A 23,169-nucleotide genomic window follows, 5' to 3' on the forward strand; every position below is an offset into this window, starting at 1 on the left:
ACATGTATATGGAGTGATTCAAATTAATTGGAAAAATAAAGAAATTTCCACATGTTACTGAATGTAGGAGAAGAAAACTTTTCCTTCTTCTCTTCTCGGTTCTCTGTCTATTCTCTAATTATATGAAGTCCCAAAGATAGGAGGCTCAAAGAAGTGACCGGACAGCCTTTATACCCTTTAGATAAAGAAGCGATACATTTGTGTAGAATTGACAAAACAAAGGATTTTGGACTTGGGGTAGTAAATAAGTGACGAAGTAACCATCTTTTTTATGCAGTTTTCTTAGCCCTGAATTTCCTATCTCTGGTGATAAGTATGCTTTCGTCCCTCCTGGTATAGGGAGGGTGCCCTCCCATAGGAAATTCATTTCCTGCTCTCAGAGAGACACTGGAGGGTCAGAATGTCCTTGCACCTGCTTTTTCTTAAGTAACTTTAATTCAAAATAATCAGTATGTCAAAGTGGTATTTTTTGAGGAGGCATATTCTGCCTCAGGTTGTGTTCAGTAGGTTCTAACTCCTGTTACATCACACGAGAGCACCCCGTAAATGCATGAGGCAAAATAAATCATCACAGCAAGGCCCTGATCTTCAGTCTCAGAAGGCAAGGATAGCAAACAATAATGAGCTTATTTCTAGCCAAATGAGCCTTTTATTACTTACCCTTAACTTCTGCATATTTCATCAGTGCTTCACTGAGACAGAAATGACACTGTATTATTTTTTTAAATAAGGTATCAGTGAATACGTGGTAATGGTTATTGAATCAGAAAATTTGTTCTAAGGAGGGTATAAATAAAAGTTATGGTAAAGAGGCTACAGCACCTTTATCGCACCAGGCTTTCATTCCAAAGAACCAGACTTTTGATAAATGTGCAGTCTAGTTGTTTTAATAAGATTGAAATTTGCAGTGGAGGTTAGATTACATCCCTTCAGAGTGGCTCATTAAATTCTACTATCACTGCTTGTCCATTACCGAACAGTGTCCAGCCTTCATGGGAGAAAAAGGGGGGAAAAGTGTTCTAAGGTTCTTTACATAAAGATACAACTACATTTTATGCTGTGTCCCTAAACTTTTCCCACTTTATCAGTAACGTATCTATTTCAGGTACTTATTTTCTTTTTAAGACACAGGTGATATTTACCCAGATCATCAAATTTACCAATATTCACTCAGTGTACATTTAGTTATCTTCAAGATCTACGGAAAAGTTATTTTCTGGGCTTGGTTGATTAATGAGGGGAAGTTTCACATTTCCCTATGTTTGCATTGAGTCCATCAGGAGTTGATGTCATTGTTGTAGCCGATCCCATATGGAGTTACCAGCAGCCTCCTTCCTTAGTATTACCAGACTAAATAGTAATGTAGTTTTTTGTACATTTGTTTGTAGCTGCTAGTTTCCTGAACACATCATCCTTTGGAAGATCCCATTCTTTTTCACCAGTCTAATAAATTATTTCTCACTGAATTAAAAAAGTATTTAATTTTTAGTCATCCAAGGAGTGAGATCAGAATAAGCTATTCCTATATTAAAAGGAGGGAAATAAAAGTGACCTCCATCCCCAGCCAACCCCCCAAGACAAAGGGAAAGAAATGTCTAAGTTTCTTTTTTTTTTTATTTTTTAATGTTTATTTATTTTTGAGACACAGAGAGACAGAGCATGAACAGGGGAGGGTCAGAGACAGAGGGAGACACAGACTCTGAAGCAGGCTCCAGGCTCCGAGCTGTCAGCACAGAGCCCAACAGAGGGCTCGAACTCACTGACCGTGAGATCATGACCTGAGCCAAATAGGATGCCCAAACGACTGAGCCACCCACGCACCCCTGAAATGCCTAGGTTTCAACTCCTGTTTTTAAAACTCTTCTCCTCCCAAAATTCTTCATAAGATGGAATTCAGCTAATTCTGATTCACCTAAGCATTTGCCATGTTCTGTCACTACCAAAATGTGTAAATGTAGAATAAGTAATAATTATAGCATAGTTAGGGGTTTCTTATGGTTGCTTGGTGTTGTATGGCAGACTCCTGGAAGGCAGGGATGATTCCCACTGTTTATTTGTGGCTTTCACAGTATCAACTACGAAATCATAACAAGGCAGTGATGCCTGTTATCAACGTTGTTTTTCATATGTACAAGATACATTTTTTCCTTATCATTTCCAGTGCAATATCAAGGAATCGTGTTAGACATTGACAGGCAAGCATACAGGGACTACAGAATCAACTTTCCAGGTCTTTTCCCTACTATTCCCCTTTGGAAACTCACCAAGACTAGTCAAGGCATTACCTGCCATTTTCCCCAGTTAAAATAATGCTCACTCTGGCCCTTTCATTGGCATGAGTGAGCCCTTTCTACTGAAATATATATTTTTTGATGTTACCCTTCTTTTCCTGTCACCTCTACTTAAAAGTTTTCTGAGGGGCGCCTGGGTGGCGCAGTCGGTTAAGCGTCCGACTTCAGCCAGGTCACGATCTCGCGGTCCATGAGTTCGAGCCCCGCGTCGGGCTCTGGGCTGATGGCTCAGAGCCTGGACCCTGTTTCTGATTCTGTGTCTTCCTCTCTCTCTGCCCCTCCCCCGTTCATGCTCTGTCTCTCTCTGTCCCAAAAAAAATAAATAAACGTTAAAAAAAAAAAAAAGTTTTCTGAGAAACAAACTTCACTTACTAGCTAGTTAACTATAACAATGCCTTTAAAATGTTGAAGGATTTTAAGATCTGCCTTCTTTATTCACTAGATTATATGAGATAATACACTTTTGTATATTCATCATTTGTAGCTTCACTTAATTGTCAGCCTTCTTGAAAGTTTACTTCTGCATTATTCCCATAAACCAGGCCATAAAAATTGTTTTGAAAAAAAAAACACAAATAAGAAAGTTGAATGAATCACTTTCTCTCCATTTAGAAAGTTTGCCTTTTACTGTGTCAATAAAAGCTTCTATCATTCTATATCCTTTACCACTCGAGGAAAAAAAAAAGGATACTATATAAATTATATCACAGTATTATTTTTTAAAGTACCAGCTCTGTAACTATAACAGTATATAATACCAGGAGTATTTTTAACTAAACTTTAGAAAGTTATGTATAATGAATAAGAATTTAGTTTACATTTTTTTCTTTTTTTTTATTTATATATGAAATTTATTGTCAAATTGGTTTCCATACAACACCCAGTGCTCATCCCAAAAGGTGCCCTCCTCAATACCCATCACCCACCCTCTCCTCCCTCCCACACCCCATCAACCCTCAGTTTGCTCTCAGTTCTCAACAGTCTCTTATGCTTTGGCTCTCTCCCACTCTAACCTCTTTTTTTTTTTTTTTCCTTCCCCTCCCCCATGGGTTCCTGTTAAGTTTCTCAGGATCCACATAAGAGTGAAACCATATGGTATCTGTCTTTCTCTGTATGGCTTATTTCACTTAGCATCACACTCTCCAGTTCCATCCACGTTGCTACAAAAGGCCATATTTCATTTTTTCTCAGTGCCACGTAGTATTCCATTGTGTATATAAACCACAATTTCTTTATCCATTCATCAGTTGATGGACATTTGGGCTCTTTCCATAATTTGGCTATTGTTGAGAGTGCTGCTATGAACATTGGGGTACAGGTGCCCCTATGCATCAGTACTCCTGTGTCCCTTGGGTAAATTCCTAGCAGTGCTATTGCTGGGTCATAGGGTAGGTCTATTTTTAATTTTCTGAGGAACCTCCACACTGCTTTCCAGAGCGGCTGCACCAATTTGCATTCCCACCAACAGTGCAAGAGGGTTCGCGTTTCTCCACATCCTCTCCAGCATCTATAGTCTCCTGATTTGTTCATTTTGGCCCTCTGACTGGCGTGAGGTGATACCTGAGTGTGGTTTTGATTTGTATTTCCCTGATAAGGAGCGACGCTGAACATCTTTTCATGTGCCTGTTGGCCATCCGGATGTCTTCTTTAGAGAAGTGTCTATTCATGTTTTCTGCCCATTTCTTCACTGGGTTATTTGCTTTTCGGGTGTGGAGTTTGGTGAGCTCTTTATAGATTTTGGATACTAGCCCTTTGTCCGATATGTCATTTGCAAATATCTTTTCCCATTCCGTTGGTTGCCTTTTAGTTTTGTTGGTTGTTTCCTTTGCAGTGCAGAAGCTTTTTATCTTCATAAGGTCCCAGTAATTCACTTTTGCTTTTAATTCCCTTGCCTTTGGGGATGTGTCGAGGAAGAGATTGCTACGGCTGAGGTCAGAGAGGTCTTTTCCTGCTTTCTCCTCTAGGGTTTTGATGGTTTCCTGTCTCACATTCAGGTCCTTGATCCATTTTTAGTTTATTTTAAAGTGGTCTAGTTTCAACCTTCTGCATGTTGCTGTCCAGTTCTCCCAGCACCATTTGTTAAAGAGACTGTCTTTTTTCCATTGGATGTTCTTTCCTGCTTTGTCAAAGATGAGTTGGCCATACGTTTGTGGGTCTAGTTCTGGAATTTCTATTCTATTCCATTGGTCTCTGTGTCTGTTTTTGTGCCAGAATTTAGTTTACATTTTGACACAAATGACAATTTAATATTTTCTTTTTATGAATCTAAGTATGTGAAATCAAAGATTTCGGGAAGGTTTATTTTTATTTTTATTTGAAATGCCAGCATAAAATATTATATTAGCTTTAGTTGTACAACATAGTGAGTTGACAATTACGTGCATTACAAAATGCTTACCACGATAAATGTAGCTACCATCTGCCACAATGCAAAGCTGGCACAATATTTTTATTATAGTCCCTATGGTGTACTTTTCATTCCCCTCACTTGCTTATATTATAACTGGAAGTTTGGACCTTTTAATCCCCTTTACCCATTCCGCATGTGCCCCCTACCCACCCCTCTAACTACCACCAGTTTGTTCTCTCTGCTCATGAGTCTGTTTCTGTTTTTTTTGCCAGTTTGTTTTGTTTTTTAGATTGCACATATAAGTGAAATCACATGGTATTGGTCTTTCTCTGACTTACTTTGCAAGAAACCTTCTATGTCCATTCACGTTCTCCTGAATAGCAAGATCTCACTCTTTTTATGGCTGAGTAATAGTTCATCAGATATGCCACATCTTCTTTCTCCATGCATCTATCAGTGCATAGAGTGTTTGCACATCTTTGCAACTGTAAATACTGATGCAATAAACAGAGGGGTGCATATATCTTTTTGAATCAGTATTTTAAGTCAAGTAAAAATTCAGAAGTAGAATTAGATCATCGTGTATTTCTATTTTAATCTGAGGAATCTCCATACTGTTTTCCATGGTAGCTGCACCATTTTTCATTCCTACTAACAGTGCATGAGGGTTCATTTCCACACATTCTCTCTGACACGTGTTATTTCTTGTCAGTTTGATACTAGCCATTCTGACTAGTGTGACTTGCTATCTCCTTGTGGTTTTGATTTGCATTTCCCTAATAATTAGTGATGTTGAGCATCTTTTAATGTGCCTTGTGGCCACCTTTCTGTCTTTGGAAAAGTATCTATTCAGGTCCTCTACCCATTTTTTAAACAGATGTTTTTGTTGTTGTCGAGTTATAACAGTATATTTTATGTTTTGGATATTAATCTCTTAGCAAATATATCATTTATAAATATATTTTCTCATTAAGAAGGCTGACTTTTCATTTTGTTGTTGGTTTCCTTCACTCTGGAAGAGCTTTTTAGTTTGATGTTGTCGCAACTATTTATTTTTGCTTTTGTTTCCCTTGTCTGGGGAGACATATGAAGAAAAATAATGCTAAGGCCGCTGTCCAAAAGTTTATTGCATGTGCTTTCTTTTAGGAGTTTTTTCAGTCCATTTTGAGTTTATTTTTGAGTACAGTCAAAAAAGTAGTCCAGTTTCATTCTTTGGCTCATAGCTGTCACATTGCCAGCATCATTTATTGAAGAGAAGGTGTTTTCCCCATTGAATATTCTTGCTTCCTTTGTCATAGTTTAGTTTACTATATAAATACGGATTTATTTCTGGACTTTCTATTCTCCAATGAGCTATGTATCTACTTTTGTGCCAGTGCCATACTGTTTTAATTAGTATAGCTTTTTAGTATATCTTGAGCTTTGGGATTATGATACCTCCAGCTTTGTTCTTTATCAAGTTTTCCTTGGCTAGTCAGGGTCTTTTGTACTTCCATATGTATTTTAGGATGTTCATTTTAGTTATGTGAAAAATACTCATGGTATTTTGATCTACACTGCATTAAATCAATAGATTACTTGGGGTAGTATGGGCATTTAAGAATATTAATTCTTATAATCCACGCACATGGAATATCTTTCCATTTGTTTCTGTTGTCTTCAATATCTTTCATCAGTGTCTTAAAGTTTTTAGAGTACAAATATTTCACCTCCTTTTTTAAATGTATTCCTAGGTATTTTACTCTTTTTTTTATTTTTTTTTAACGTTTTATTTATTTTTGAGACAGGGAGAGACAGAGCATGAACAGGGGAGGGTCAGAGAGAGGGAGACACAGAATCTGAAACAGGCTCGAGGCTCTGAGCTGTCAGCACAGAGCCCGACGCGGGGCTCAAACTCACAGACCACGAGATCATGACCTGAGCCGAAGTCAGCCACTTAACCAACTGAACCACCCAGGCGCCCCAGTATTTTACTCTTTTTAATGCAACTGTAAACATCCTTGTTTTCTTAATTTCTCTTTCTGTCATTTCATTACTAGTGGAGAGAAACACAACAGATTTCTAAATAGTCATTTGTATCCTGAAACTTTATTGAACCTATTTATTTATTACATCTACTTTTATTTTTCTTCAGTCTTTACAGCTTTACATATATGGAATCATTTCATCTGTAAATGGTGATAGTCGAATCTTCCTTACCAATTTGGATGCCTGTTATTTCTTTTTCTTGTCTGATTGGCCTGATTATGACTTCATAAATTACGTTGAAAACACGTGGTGAAAGTAGATCTCTTAGTCTTGTCTGATCTTAGAAGAAAAGCTTTCAGCTTTTCCCTGCTAAGTATGAAGTTAGCCATGGTTTTGTAATATATGGCCTTTATTATGGTGAGGTAGGTTTCTTCTTTTCGTACTTTGTTGAGAATTTCTATCATGAATTGGTGTCGTATTTTGTCAAATGCTCTTTCCGCATCTATTGAGGTGATAATACAATTTTATATTTCATTTTCATAATGTGTACTGTGCTGATTAATTTGCATAATTGAATCATCCTTGCATCCCTGAACAAAATCCCACTTAGTCTTTGTGTATGATCCTTTCTATTCATTTTTAAATTCTGTATGTTAATATTTTATTGAGGATCTTTGCATCTAAGTTAATCAGGGATATTGGTCTGTAATTTTTTTTTCCTACTGTCATTGTGTGGTTTTGGAATCAAGATAATGCTGGCTCTACAGAATGAGTTTGGAAGCATTCATTCCTCTTCTGTTTTCCAGAATAGTTTGAGAAGGATAAGTATTAACTCTTCTTTAGATGCTTAGTAGATTTCATCTGTGAGGCCATCTGGTCTTGGAGTTTTTTGTTGGCAGCTTTTTTATTGCCAACACTATTTCATTATTAATAATTGATCTATTCAGATTTTTTATTTCTTCTTGATTCAGTTTTGGGCATTTTACATTTCTTGGAATTTATCCATTCTAAGTTGTCCAATTTTCTTCTAGGGTGTCCAATTTTTCACTGTAGTGTCTTACAATCTTTTGTATTTCTGTGGTATTAATTTAACTTCTGTTTCATTTCTGGTCCTCTCTCATTTCTTGATGAATCCAGCTAAAGGTTTATCAATTTTGTTTATTTTCAAAAAGCAAAGTCTTAGTTTTATCTTTTGTTGTCATTGTTTTTTTACTCTATATTTCTTTTTTTTTTTTTCTGCTCTAATCTTTATTATTTCCTTCCTTCTACTAAATTTGGGCTTTTTTTTTTCTTCTTTTTCTAGTTCTTTGGGTATAAGTTTGGACTGTTTAATTGGAATTTTTCTTGTTTCTTCAAATAGACCTGTATCACTAGCAACTTCCCTCTTAGAACTGCTTTTGCTTTGTACAAAGATTTTGAACTGTTGTGTTTCCATTGACATTAGCCTCAAGGTATTTTGTGGCCCATTGGTTATTTAGGAGCATGTTATTTACCCATAGTTGGTTTATGTTTTTTCCACATTTCTTATTGTAATTGATTCCTAGTTTCATAACCACTGTGGTTGGAAAATAAGTTTGATATTATTTCAGTGTCCTTGAAATTTGTGAGACTTTTTCTGTGATACAATGTGTGAAGTATCCTGGAAAATAGTCCACATGTACTTGAAAAGAATATTAATTCTGCTGTTAGGGCATGGAATATTCTGTATGTATCTTTTAAGTCCATTTCATCTAGTGTGTCATTTAAAGTGTTTTTCCTTAGTGATTTTTTGTCTGGATGATCTGTCCACTGATGTAAATGGGGTGTTAAAGTCTCCTACTATTATTGTATTATTGTCAATTTCTCCCTTTCTATCTGTTAGTATTTGCCTTTTGTATTTAGGTACTGCTGTATTGGGTGCATCGATATTTACAATTGCTATATCCTATTGCTGGATTGATCCTTTTGTCATTATGTAATACCCTTCTTGGTCTCTTATCATAGTCTTTGTTTTAAAGTCTACTTTGTCTGGGGGCGCCTGGGTGGCGCAGTCGGTTAAGCGTCCAGTCAGGTCACGATCTCGCGGTCCGTGAGTTCGAGCCCCGCGTCGGGCTCTGGGCTGATGGCTCAGAGCCTGGAGCCTGTTTCTGATTCTGTGTCTCCCTCTCTCTCTGCCCCTCCCCCGTTCATGCTCTGTCTCTCTCTGTCCCCCCAAAAAAATAAACGTTAAAAAAAAAATAAATAAAGTCTACTTTGTCTGAGTAGTGCTACCTAAATTTTTTTCACTTGTATTCACATGAATTACCTTTTTCCAATCTTTCACTTTCAGTCTATATATGTCTTTATGTCTCAAGTCTGTCTTTGGCAGGCAACAAATACATCGTTCTTGTTTTTTTTTTTTTTTTGTTTGTTTTTGTTGTTGTTTCTCTTTTTGTTTGGTTTTTAATTCAGTCACTCTGTATTTTTTGATTGGAACATTTAGTCTATTTACATTCAAGGTAATTATTGATAGGTATGTACTGATTGCTGTTTTCAGGTTATTTTTGTAGTTCTTTGTTCCTTTCTACTTCTTCTGATCTCTTTTCCTGTTATTTGATGACTTTCTTTAGTGTTATGCTTAGGTTCCTTTCTCTCTATTTTTTGTGAATCTTTTAAAAGTTTTTAGTTTGTGATTATCATGAGGCTTATATATAACATCCTATGTATATAGCTCTGTGCATTAAATTGATGGTTGCTCAAGTTTGAACACTTATATTTTGCTATATGTGATATATCTTTTTACTTCGTGTATTCCTTGACAAATATTTTAGATATATTGATTTTACTACTATTTTAACCTTCATACTAGCTTTATAAGTAATTGACTCATCACCTGTACTGTATGTTTGATTTTATCAGTGATTTTTTTTTTTTTTAATTTCAGAGAGTGTGCATGAGGAAGATGAGCAGAGGGAGAGAGACAGAATCTCAAGCAGGCCCCACACCTAGTGTGGATCCACACGCAGGGCTCCATCTCCTAAGTGCAAGATCAAGATCTGAGCCAAAATCAAGAATCAGACACTTAATTGACTGAGCAACCCAGGTGCCCTGATTTTTTTTTTTTTTATATTTATAATTGTATTCCTTCTAGTTATGGACTTTTCTCTTCCACTTCAAGAAGTCCTTTTATCATTTCTTGTCAGGTCATTTTAGTGGTGATAAAGTCCTTTAATTTTTGTTTGTCCAGGAAATTCTTCCTCTCTTTATCTTTCCTTCAATTCTTAATGATATCTTGGTTATTCCTGGATATGTTTTTTTTCTTTTTATCAATTTGATTTTATCATTTACTTCTTTTTTGTTGTTGTTCTTTTTGTTTGTTTGCTTGCTTGCTTTTCTAATATCACTCCTTACTGGCCTGTAAATTTTCTCCTGGAAAATCAGCTGTTAGCTTTTTGGGATTTCCCTTGCATGTAACTGTTTGCTTTTCTTTCGCTGCTTTTAGGATTATCTTTAATTTTTGCCACTTTAATGATTATATGTCCTGTTGGGGTCCTCCTTGGGCTCATCTGGTTTGGGGTTTGCTTTGCTTCCTGAACCTGGATGTCTCTCTCCTTCCCCAGGTTAGAGATGTTTCCAACTATTGTTTCTTCAGTAGAGGTTCTCTTCTCTCCCTTCTCCTCCTAGGATCCCTGTGATGCAAATTTGTGTGTTTAGTGTTGTTCCAGAGGCCCCTTAACCTGTTGTCATTTTTTAATCCTTTTGTTGTTGTTGTTCAGCTTGGGTGCTTTCCATGACTCTCTCTTCTAGACTGGGATCTTGTCTTCTGCCTCCTACAATCTGGTGTTGCTTACCTCTACTATATTTTTCATTTCAGATAGTGTATTCCTCTGCTGTGACTCATTCTTTTTTCTATTTTCTATCTTTGTTGAAGTTCTGAGTTCATCCACTCTTCCCTCAGGCCTGCTGAGCATGTTTATGACCATTACTTCGAACTTTTTATCAGGTTTTTAACTCCATTTTGTTTAACTCTTTTTCTGAGGGCTTGTCGTATTCTGTGATTTGCAGCATATTTCTATGTCTCCACATCTTGCCTTTCTGTGTTTATTTCTGCGTATTACATCAGCTATATCTCTTGATCTTAAAAGTATGTATGCCTTATGTAGAACGTATCCTTTGGTGCCAAACAGTACAACACCCCCACCCCTTGTCACAAGAACCACACACTCCAAGGCATGTCCCTTGTCTGGACTGCCTGTGCATTGTTATTACGGCTGGACTCATCTGCTGTGGGTGACCTTGTTGGTGAGGCCAGCCCCTAGCCCAAATGGCTGTGGCGCACAGTTATGGCTATTTCAGGTGCATTACTGGGTGGGGTGGACCCTCAGCCTGAATTTGAGCAATGAATGTCTGGGATTACTGTGAATGTACTGTGGTCAGGAGTAGGTTCCCCCCTCCTCGAGGCAGGAATCGCTCTGGATGGACACCAGTCCCAATTGATGCTGCCTGGTGAATGTGGCAAGATGGTAGTCACTCTTTGGGGATGCCAGTCCCTACTCAGTCTGCCTGCCAGGTGTGGCAGTGTGTGAGGCAGTTTAGAGGGCTACCCACCAACGTGAGCTTGTTGGATGGGGCAGATCCACTGGGGAATGCCAGGGCAAGGCAACTAGTGCTAGCAAGGTAGATGGAAAGCATCATAACTGGCCCACGCAAGCATTCAGACAGCTAGGGCAGAAGAGGGGCAAACAAAAAAAATGATGCCCACAAGCACTTCCATTTCCAGAGGGATCTCCAGCAGATTACTGCCTTTCTAGCAGCTCTCCTAAAATTGGTCAATAAATCTCCTTCTTGTATAACCCAGGTTCTTTTCAAACTGCTGCTTCTCTGCTGTACTTTGGACAGAGTAATATAGCAAGCTGGCCCTTTAAGAGAGGAGGCTCATTTTTCCTTAACCCTCTGGTTCTACTGGAGTTCAGCCCCACTGATTTTTAAAGCTCCCAGGGGTGAGCCCCTGGTTTTCAAAGCCATGCGTTATGAGGGATCATGATCTAGTGCAGGGCTGGGTTGTTCGATGTGGGGCTTGATTTCCTCTCTCCCCCATGCCTATGATATCTGTCCCACTTGAGGGTCACAGTGCTGAGGGTCTGGTTCCTAACTGTACTCCTGTTGCTCCTACCCTTCTTGAGGTGGCCTCTTTTTTTATGTCCTTAGGTGTGAAATATTTGCTCTGCTAGTTTTTAGGTCATTTTCAGAGCAAATTGCGGTGCATGTAGTCGTTGCTTTAGTGTGTCTGTGGGAGGAGGTGAGCTGAGGGTCCTCCCCCTCTGCCATCCTCCCTGAGAGTCCTGAAATGGAAATTTTAGATGCTGAAAACATAGCTGCTGCATACACAGAGCTAGTCCAATGGTACGAGCTACATATAAATTAATGAATTTCTATAAGTCTTAGAAAGGGACTTTTATATTCTAATAATTAAAGACATAGGTGAAGCTAATATACAAACTTTTTCATAATAATCAGTTGCTTATCAAAGCCTCTTTTCTGTTAGGTATTCAATTCTGAGAATTAGACATACTGGTATCACTTGTGTTTCGATGAATTACATAGAACCCTTTCTCAAATTGTAAAGGAGGTTTGAGAATGGGCTCTGAGTTTCTCAATAGACAATGAGAAAAGAATGAGTATTCATTTCCCTATATATACTTCCAAGCAAAACACACTGGATGCCAACCTTATTTTAGGCGTTGTGCTTACACTGGTGCTATAAAAAAATTAAGACAAGAAATTCTTCCCTGGACATGGTAATTAAAGACAGAAATTTAGCTCCTTTTAAAAGCAAATGTTAAGGGCGCCTGGGTGACTCCCTTGGTTGAGCATCCAACTGTTGGTTTTGGCTCAGGTCATGATTCCAGGGTCGTGGGATTGAGCCCTGTGTCAGGCTCTGCACTGAGCATGGAGCCTGCTTGAGATTCTCTCTTTCCCTCTGCCCCTCTCCCCTGCACTCACTCTCTCTCTCTCTCTCTGTCTCTCAAATAAATAAAATGAAAAATAAATTGTTTAAACTTTTTCTAGCATATAAACCTTTGCCAGAAAAGTAACTGTGGATTGGTAGAGTCAGACACACTATCGTCTTTACTTATCAGATTTGTTCCAGTGACAGTTAATGGTTTTCCAATTAGTGGGGACGGAGAACATTTTTTCTAAAGTGTGTGTTATTTTTAGGGTGTTGATACTTAAGCACAATTGTCAATATAACAAATTAGAGGAAGGGGGAGGGGGACGGTCAACAAGAGGAAAATAGCATTGTTTGTATACCCATTACATTCCATGAATTATGTTTACTTCATGTATTTTTCTTAACAGGTCTTCTGAGATAGCAGTTATTACCCTATTCCTGATAAGAAACTCATAACATTTAGAGATTGACAAATTTAATGAAAGTCATTCAGCTACTATATGGACAAAGATTTGAACCTATGTGGGCCTCTTCCACAGTCCACCCTCTTGCCTCTACACCATGTTCTCTTCTCCAAGTAATAGAAAAAATGTAAAGAATCATTCAACAAGCCCACTGGTTTTGTTACTAATAGGATAGTAAGCAGTTTGAATTTTTTTCTTTTGAAATGATAAATTGATTACTTACGGTTTCCTTGAAATGCGATTGTTAAACAACATGGCTTCAAAGTTACTGAGGCAATAAATGAAGACCACCCAAATGAAAACAGAGGCTATTTATTCAGAGCTTGTTAGAGCAATGTAATCATCCACTATCACTTGCATTTGGCAGAGATTCCAAGGCAGACAGCGTTGGAAGAAGAGTTTTATAGGAAAAAAGATGGAAGTCTCCAGGTACACTCCAGTTGAAGGGTCATTGACATGAGGTAGCTGGAGGCAAGCTAACCAGAGTGGGACACCCCTTGTGTTTGGTTTGGGGAGCATATTTGGCTTTGTCTCCTTGGTTCTGAGTTGGAATGAGGAGTAATCTATAGAGAGGGTGACATGCATTGACCAAGCTATGACTGTTCTACAGAGGGGGTGTTTTGACTTTTTGGGCCAATAGCTGCAGAAGCTGTAGGTCAGAGATCTGTTGTCATATGTGGTCTGGCTATTGATTTGTATATCTAGCCTCAATATTAATGACATGAAAGTATTTCTTAGAATTCAAGGTATTTAATGCTATGATTAGACTGTATAAATCTGAAAGTATGCACAACAGAATTCATGGCTTCCTATATTTTCCCTACCTGTTTACACTCACCTACTTATGGCAAACTGTCTAAACTCTCCTCTCTTAGCAAAGTTCCCACCTCTAGTTCTCTTATGTCATCACTCATGTACTGAGCACACTGACTCATTTGCAGAGAAAAAGTAAAAGGCACATTTAGCAAAGGATACCCATGGGGCACCTGGGTAGCTCAGTTCGTTGAGTGTCTGAGCTCTTGATTTCAGCTTAGGCCAAGATCTCATGATCGTGAGATCCAGCCCTGTGTCAGGTTCCATGCATGGAACCTGCTTTAGACTCCCTCTCTCCCTTGTCCCTTTCCTGCTCATGCACATACACTCTCTCAAAAATAAACTCTTTAAAAAGCCAGAAAAAAAAAGGATATCCATGGTTTCCCAATACTTGCTTTACTCATCTTCCTGCAAATGCACCTGTGTTCCATCTCCCTTCCTGTTACTCCTAATGAATTGTCTACACTCACATGTAATGCCAGTCTTGCTACTCACATACTGGATTTCATGCCCTTCACCCACTCAAGGGTATCTCTCCAGCATGTCTCCCTTTCCTCAGATTAAACATTTTTCCATTTCCTCTGTATTATTTCTAGGAGCATATTTAACATGTCATAAATTATACCATCTTAAAACAGTCTTCTTTAGACCTTATATAATCCTTCAATAGCCATGTTTTTTTTTTAATTTTTTTAATGTTTATTTTTGAGAGAAAGAAAGAGTATGAGCAGGGGAGGGGCAGAGAGAGAGGGAGACACAGAATCTGAAGCAGGACTAGGCTCTGAGCTGTAGGCACAGAGCCCGACACAGGGCTCGAACCTACGAGCCGTGAGATCATGACCTGAGCCAAAGTCAGATGCCCAGCCGAGCTACCCAGGTGCCCCTCAATAGCTGCATTTCTAAGGACCTTATAGCAAAATGCCACAAAGAAAAAAATTCCATTCCATCTCACCATTATTATTTTCACGAATCCAAATCTGTTTGATTTTTACTACTATGTGCTCTTTTTCTGAAATTACGTGGTTAAAAGGCCACTTGTGTTTTTGACCTATAGATCAATAGGATGGTATGGAAATTTTCAAGTTTTTTGTAGAATGTAAGCAGGAAAAGGTATACAACAAAATACACTAAAATATAGATTATGAAGATTTCCTCTTTCCATTTATTAATTCTAGTTTTTATTCAAATATATACTTGGGGCCTAGAAGTATGTATAGTTACAAAATATTCAACAAGGTATACCTTTTTGACATTCTAGTAGATTTTGGAGTTCAGTTTTTAAATACGCTTTCTCTAAAATATGAGGAATATTTCCAATAGGGTTTCTAGGTGGGAAGCAGTGAAGCATGACAAAACACCCAAAAAATGTCGAGAAGGTAGCAATTTATTAGATTCCTCAGGGCTTGACATCTTATTATGATTCATTTGCCATGTAAATGGGCTTTAAAAAGATTAAGCTTTATGTGATAATCATTCACTCAAACATTGTAAGAAATTTTTCTTTGAAATCCCTAATCATACTTGCCCAAAGAGATTTACTACTTTTTTGTCTTATATTTGAAATAACTTAAAACTTTATTCAATTAAAAGAGGATTATCAGGATAATTGACAAACAGAATTCTGTACATAAAGATTAAAAAGGTCACTTCTTGACTCAGGATGTAGTATTCCTAGGATGTAGTATTCCAGGATAACTCAGGATTTGATATTCCAGTTGAATGGACAGGACAAGGAGTTGAGAAAAATGTGTTGAGGCATTCATCAATACATATTTTTAAATTAATCTTATTATTTATAGCTATTTTATATTTACAGAAAAATTGATTTGAAAATGCAAAGATTTTCATATACACCTCTCTTGACCCTCTACAGTTTACTATATTATTTACATTTTGTATTAGTGTGGTGCATTTATTAAAATCAATGAATATATCTACATTATTATTAAAGTCCATCGTTTACATTAGTTCTATTAGTTCTATAGACTTGTGCTGTTCTATAGACTTGAACAAGTATATAATGTGTCCGTCATTATCATATCGTACAAAATAGTTTTGGTGTCTCAAAAAATCTCGTTTTCTACCTATTCATGGCCCCTCCTTTCCTGGCAACCACTGAACACCCTTTACTGAATTTTTTTAGAATGCCATATTATTGGAACCATACAGTGTGCAGTCTTTTCAGATTGGCTCCTTTGGTTTATGAATATATTTTTAAAGTTTCTCCATGTCTTTTTGTTGCTCGATACCTCATTCATTTTTATTGCTATGTAATATTCCATTCTCTGGATGTACAATAGTTGATCCATTTACCTACTGAAGGACACCTTGGTTGCTTCCAAATTTTGCTATTGGTGAGAAAAAAAAACATTTATGTGCAAGTTTTTGGGCAGACATCCGTTTTTAACCTCATTTGGGCAAACACCAAGGAGTGTCATAGATGGATGGTACATTAAAAGTATATTTAGTTTAGAAACTAAGAAAGCCTACCAAACTGTTTTCCAAAATGGCTGTACCATTTTCTATTTCCACGAGCATTGAGTAAGAATTCCTCTTGCTCTACATCCTTGTCAGCATTTGGTATTGTTGGTGTTTTGAATTTTAACCACTCTACTATATGTGTAATAGTATCTGTTGTTTTAATTTGTAATTCCTTCATGACACACAACATTGCACAACTTTTCATATGTTTATTTGCCATCTGTAGATCTTTTTCTTCCCCCCTGAAGAAATATGGCAGGAATATTTGTTAATCTTTCACACAGGAAAATATATACTGAATTTACTATATCGTTGTTGCTCAAAAAAGTCAATTCACTTTCTAAGGAAAGTGGCAGGTTAGCCAAAGGCAGAAGCCATCTCATTCAGAGGGAAATTCACCATGGAGCCCCTATTCTTAAATTACACAGAAAACATAGAAGCATAAAGATGTATATTTGTATTCTGCATAGCTTTTGTATCTCTGTGTGTGTGTGTGTGTGTGTAATATAGGTACATATACATATATATACACATATTTAATATATATAATTTCCATATCTTAACCGTCTTTATTTCTACTTCTATTTAATCTTTTTATTTGTAATTGAAATCTAGTTTATATGTAGTATTATATTTGTTTCAGGTGTTCCAGGTAGTTATTTGCCTTTTATATACATTATAAAATGCTCACCCCAATAAGTATAGTTACAATCTGTCACCAAAGTTATTACAGTATTGTTGACAATTTTCTCTATGCTGTACTTTGCATCACTTTGACTTATTTATATTGTAACTGACAGTTTGTACCTCTTAAACCCATCCCTTCTATCACCTATCTCCCCCAAGCCCTCCCTGCTGGCAACCACCAGTTTGTTCTTTGTATGTATCAGCCTGTCTCTGTTTCGTATTGTTTGAGGGCTGGTTGGTTGATTTGTTTCTTTTGTTTTTTAGATTCCACACATAAGCAAAATTATTTGGTATTTTCTTTAATCTGGCTTATTTCACGTAGCATGATGCCCTCTGGGTCCATCTATGTTGTCCACAATGGCAAATTTCATTCTTTTTTTATAGGAGACTAATATTCCATTGTGTATATATTCCTTATCTTTTCTATCCATTCATCTGCTGATAGACATTTTGATTGCCTTCATATCTTGGAAATTGTAAACAATGCTGTAGTAAACATAGGAGTGTGAATATTCTTCTAAATTAGCTGTGTATGTTTTCTATGGGCAAATGCCCACAAGCATAATTACTGGGTCATGTGGAATTTCTATTTTTAATTTTTTGAGCACCCTCCATACTGTATGCCATAGTGGCTGCACCAATTTACATACCCACCATAACACAAATGGGTTCCTTCCATTTTTACCACATCCTCAACAATGCTTGTTTTTATTTCTTCTCTTTTTGACACAGGCCATTCAGACAGGTGTCAAGTGACATCTCACTGGGGCTTTTATTTGCATTTCCCTAATGATTACTGATGTTGACTATCTTTTCAGGTGTTTGTGGCCATTTCTAGGTTTCCTTTGAAAAACAAATATTCAGGTACTCTGTCCATTTTTTACTGGATTATTTGGGGATTTTTTTTGCTGTAGAGTTGTAGCAGTTCTTTATATACCTTCTTCCATTCAGTGGACTGCCTTTTCATTTTGTTGATAGTTTACTTCGTGCAAAAGCTTTTCAGTTTGAGGTAGTCCCAATTATTAATTTTTGCTTTGTTTCTTTTGCCTGTAAGGAAAGATCCAGAGAAGTACTGTGAAAAAGATGTAGAAGTTTACTACTTATATTTTCTTTTAGGTGTTTTATGTGTTCACATGTAACATTTAGGACTTTGAGCCATTTTGAGTATGATTAAGAAAATGGTCCAGTTTTCTGGGTACCATTTATTGAAGATAATGTCTTTTCCTTATTTTCTACCTTTGTCCCCTGTGCCCTGGATAAAATGACCAGAGATGTGAGATTATTTTGGGGCTATTTTCCAATGATCTATGTGTATTTTTGTTCCAGTACCATCCTATTTTGATACCTAGAGCCTACTATTATAGTTCCAAGTCTGGGATTGTGACACCTCCAGCTTTGTTCCTCTCAGATTGCTTTGGGTAGCCTGGACAGCTTAACATTATTAATTCTTCCATTCCTTGAGCATGAGTATCTTTCCATTTATTTGTGTCATCTTCAATCCCTTTCATCAGCATTTTATAGATTTCAGAGTACAGTTCTTTGGTCAAATTTATTCTTAGGTATTTTATTCCTTTTGACACAACTATAAATGGGATTGTTTTCTGTATACTGATTTGCATAGCTTTTCTGAATTAGTTAATTTGTCCTAATAGTTTTTTGGCAGGTCTGTTTATTTTCTATATATATTATCATCTGCAGATAGTGATAATTTCACTTGTTCCTTACCACTGTGAAAACATTTTTTTTTTTCTTGTCTGATTGCTGTGTCTAGGACTTCCAGTCCTTAAATGAATAAAAGTGGTGAAAGTGGACATCTTTGTTTTGTTCCTGATCTTGGAGGAGAAATCTTTAGCATTTCACCATTGAGTATGATGTCCCCTGTGGGTTTGTCATATATGGTCTTTATTATGTTAAGGGATGTTCCCTCTAAAGCCACTCTATGGAAAGTTTTTATCATGAATAGACAGTGAATTTTGCCAAATGCTTTTTTTCTTTTGACAAGTTCATATTACATTTATTATGCATTTTGTTAATGTGGTGTACACATTGATTTGCAAATAATGAACCATTCTTGCAACCTTGGAATAAATCCCATGTGATTGTGGTAAACGATCCTTTTAATGTATTGTTAAACTTGACTTGCTGATACTGTGTTGAGGATTTTTGCATCTTAATCATCAAGGAGATTAGCCTGTGATATTTTTGTGGTAGAGTTGTCTAGTTTTGGTATCAGGGTCATGCTAGCCTTACAGGATGAATCTATAAGCATTACTTTGAGCCTGAGAAGTATAGGTATTAACTCTTCATTAAATATTTGGTAAGTCACCTGTGAAGCCATTTGATTCTAGACATTTGTTTGTTGGAAATGTTTTCATTACCAGGTCAATTTTATTACTAGCAATCAAATTTTTAAGATTTTCTATTTCTTCCTGATTCTCTTTTGGAGCATTCTAGTTTTCTATAAATTGATGCATTTCTTCTCACGTGTCTAAATTGTTTGCATTTTTTTTTTCATGGTACTCTTGTAATCCTTTTGATTAACTTCTCTTTCATTCCTAAGTTTATTTTGTTTTCCTACCCAAGTTTTAATTTAAATTCCACTTAGTTAACATTCGGTGTAATATTAGTTTCAGGTATAGAATTTAGTGATTTATCACTTATATACAACACCTGGTTCTCATCACAAGTACCCTCCTTACTAACCATCACCTGTTTCACCCATCCTCCCTGCCCACCTCCCTTCTGGTAACCATGAGTTTGTTCCCTAGAGTTAAGAATCTGTTTACTGGTCTTCCTTTCTCTTCTTTTACCAACCCTATGTACACTTGTTCTATTTTTAAATTCCACATATGCATGGAATCATGGAGTATTTATCTTTCTTTGACTTATTTCACTTAGCGTAATAACTCTGTAGCTCCATCCACATCATTTTTATCCCATTTTTTTTTTGTTAATTTTTGGATGATTATTCGTTTGGGGATGAATCCTGAGAGTGCTGGAAGGCGCCCCCCTAGAGATAGTGTTAGTATCAGGATGAGTGAGGTGATTAGGGGTGTTTTACTCCATGTTTGTGATAGGGATAATGTTGTTGTAGCAGAGCTGTGTATGAGTAGTATGCAGGTGGCTAATGTTGCTGTTATATAACCTAGGATTTTTCACAGTTATGTTGGGTTGAGTCCCCTTCATCCCCCTGATTGACTGACATGATAGCTATTGTTAGGAGTATATTGGGATTGATGGTGGGCAAAATTTGGTAGAGGACTGATGATGATGCGATTTTTTGTCATGTTAATACAATTAGGCCTGAGGATAGGGAGATTCCTTGTTCAACTTCAGGAATTCAGAAGTGAAATGGGGCCAAGCCCAGTTTTATTGCTAAAGCAGCGGTTATTATAATCGATGCTATGGGGTTGAGACTTTTTTGATATCCTTCATTGTCCTGAATATAGGTTAACGATAATTCCTATCACTAGGAGTATGGATGTGGTTGCTTGTGTTGAGAAGTATTTTGTGGATACTTCTATGGCTTGTTAATTTTTTTATAAGAACGGGGATAATGGCTAGTATATTTATTTCAAAGCCAATTCAGATTATTAGTGAGAGCTTGTTACTACAATTATGGTTCCTGAGATGACAGTTTCTGTGGAACTCTGTCTGTTTTTGTGCCAGTACCATACTGTCTTGATGACTACAGCTTTGTAACGTAACTTGATGTCTGGAATTATGATGCCTCCAGCTTTGCTTTTCTTCTCCAAGATTGCTTTGGTTATTTGTGGTCTTTTGTGATTCCATACAAATTTTAGGATTGTATGGTCTCTGTACAAAATGCTAGTGGTTTTTGACAGGAATTGCACTAACTGTGTAGACTGCTTTGGGTATTTTAAACATTTTAACAATATTTGTTCTTCCAATTTGTGACCATGGAATATTTTCCATTTCTTTGTGTTGTCTTCAATTTCTTTTATCAGCATTTTAAAAAGTATAGACATTTACTTCTTTGATTAGGTTTATTCCTGGGTATCTTAAGATTTTTGGTGCAACTGTTAACAGGATCAATTCCTTTATTTTTCTGTCTGCTGCTCCATTATTTGTGTATAGAAATGCAAAAGAGTTCTGTAGGTTGATTTGGCATTCTGTGATTTTACTGAATTCATGTATCAGTTGTATAAATTTTTCTGGTGATGTCTTTTGGTTTTCCATATAGGGTATCACGTCATTTACAAATACTCAAAGTTTCACTTCTTCCTTGCCAGTTTAGATTCCTTTTATTACTTTGTATTGTCTGATGGCTATGGCTAGGACTTCCAATACAAAGTTAAATAAAAACAGTGAAAATGGACATCCTTGTCTTGTTCCTGACCATACAGGAGAACCTCTCAGGGTTGCCCCATTTATGATGATATTTGCTGTGGGTTTTTTGTATATGGCTTTTATGATGTTGAGGATTTTTCTTTTTTGTATCAAGAAAGGATGCTGTATTTTGACAGGATCATATGGTTTCTATCATTTCTTTTATTCATGTGGTGTATCACAATGATTGATTTGGTAATAATGAAACGCGCTTGGATTTATTCCAGCCCAGGAATAAATCTCACTGGATCATGGTGAATGATTCTTTTAATGTACTGTTGCATTCGGTTTGGTACTATCTTTTTGAGGATATCTGCATCCATTTTCATGAGGGATATTGACCTGTAATTCTCCTTTTTAGTGGAGTTTTTGTCTGGTTTTCATATCATGGTAATTCAGGCCTCATAGAATGTGTTTGGAACATTTCCTTCCATTTCTATTTTTTTGGAATAATTCAAGAAGAGTAAGTATTAACTGATTTAAGTGTTTGGTAGAATTCATCATTGAAGCCATCCGGCCCTGCACTTTGGTTTGTTGAGAAAGTTCTGATTATTTATTCAATTTCTTTGCTGGTTATCAATATGTTCAAATTTTCTCTTACTGCTTCAGTTGTGATCATTTATGTTTCTGGATATTTATCCATTTCTCCCAGGTTGTCCAATTTGTTGTCATATAGTTTTTCATAACATTCTTTTAGAATTGTTTATATTTTTGTGGTGTTGGTTATTTCTCATCTCTCCTTCGTGTTTTTATCTATTTGAGTCCTTTATCTTTTCTTTTTCAAATTCTGCCTAGGAGGTTATCAGTTTTATTAGTTTTTTCCAAGAAACAGCTCCTGGTTTCATTGATTTGTTCTATTGTTTTTTTAGTTTCTCTATCATTTATTTTTGCTCTAATCTTTATTATTTCCCTTCTTGCTGGCTTTAGGCTTCATTTGTTGTTTCTTTTATAGTTCCTTTAGGTGTTTAGGACAGGTTGTTAGAGGTTTTTTTTTTTTGTTTGTTTTTTTTTTGTTTTTTTTACTTCTTGAGGTAGTTCTGTATTGCTATATACTTTCCTCTTAAAACTACTTTTGCTGCAACACAAAGGTTTGGGACTGTGGTGTTTTCATTTGCTTCCATATATATTTTTACTTCTTTTTTGATTTCCTGGTTGACCCATTCATTGTTTAGTAGTACACTGTTTGACCGCCATGTATTTATAGTCCTTCCAGATTTCTTCTTGTGGTTGGCTTCAGTTTCATAGCATTTTGATCTCATGCATGGTATGATTTCAATCTTTTTGAACGTTTTGATGATTTGTGACCTAGTATGTGATCGATTCTGGAGAATGTCCCATGTACATTTTAAAAGAATGTGTATTCTGCTTCATGATGAAAGTTCTGAATATGTCTGTCATGTCCATCTGGTCCAGGAAGTCATTCAAAACTATTGTTTCCTTGTTGATTTTCTGCTTAGTGCTTACATTAATGGACACATCATCTATGTTAAATTCCCCTAGAATATTATTATCAATAAGTTTCTTTGTGTTTGTTATTGTTTTATATATTTGGCTGCCCACATGTTGGATTCATAAATATTTACAACTGTTAGAACTTCTTGTTGGATGGTTCCCTTTATTATTATATATTGTCTATCGTCATCTCTTGTTACAGATTTTGGTTTAAAATCTAGGTTGTCTGTGGCCCCTGGGTAGCTCAGTTGATTGTATGACTATTGGTTTTGACCCAGGACATGATCTCAGGTCCATGAGATCAAGCCCTGTGTCGGGCTCTGTGCTGGGTATAGAGCCTGCTTAAGATTCTTTCTTTCTTTCTCCCTCTGTCCCTCCCTTTCTCTCCCTCTATAGCTTGTG

The 23,169-nt window shown here is 36.6% G+C and overlaps 1 long non-coding RNA gene across 3 annotated transcripts in view; it reads right to left on the reverse strand.

The window, feature by feature from the left end:
- Window positions 1-23,169, reverse strand: part of LOC121010567 (uncharacterized) — a 191,944-nt gene that overhangs the window by 16,388 nt on the left and 152,387 nt on the right. For 2 of the 3 annotated variants that reach the window (XR_005781233.1, XR_005781234.1), the window contains one exon: window positions 17,307-18,012. The exons of the other annotated variant lie outside the window; for it this stretch is intronic. This is a non-coding gene — a long non-coding RNA (uncharacterized LOC121010567). Of the gene's footprint in view, window positions 1-17,306; window positions 18,013-23,169 lie in introns of those variants that run through there. 3 annotated transcript variants of the gene reach the window in all.

The sequence above is a fragment of the Herpailurus yagouaroundi genome, unplaced genomic scaffold, assembly GCF_014898765.1.
Source record: "Herpailurus yagouaroundi ecotype Mexico unplaced genomic scaffold, PumYag 192, whole genome shotgun sequence".
Lineage (NCBI taxonomy): Eukaryota > Metazoa > Chordata > Mammalia > Carnivora > Felidae > Herpailurus > Herpailurus yagouaroundi.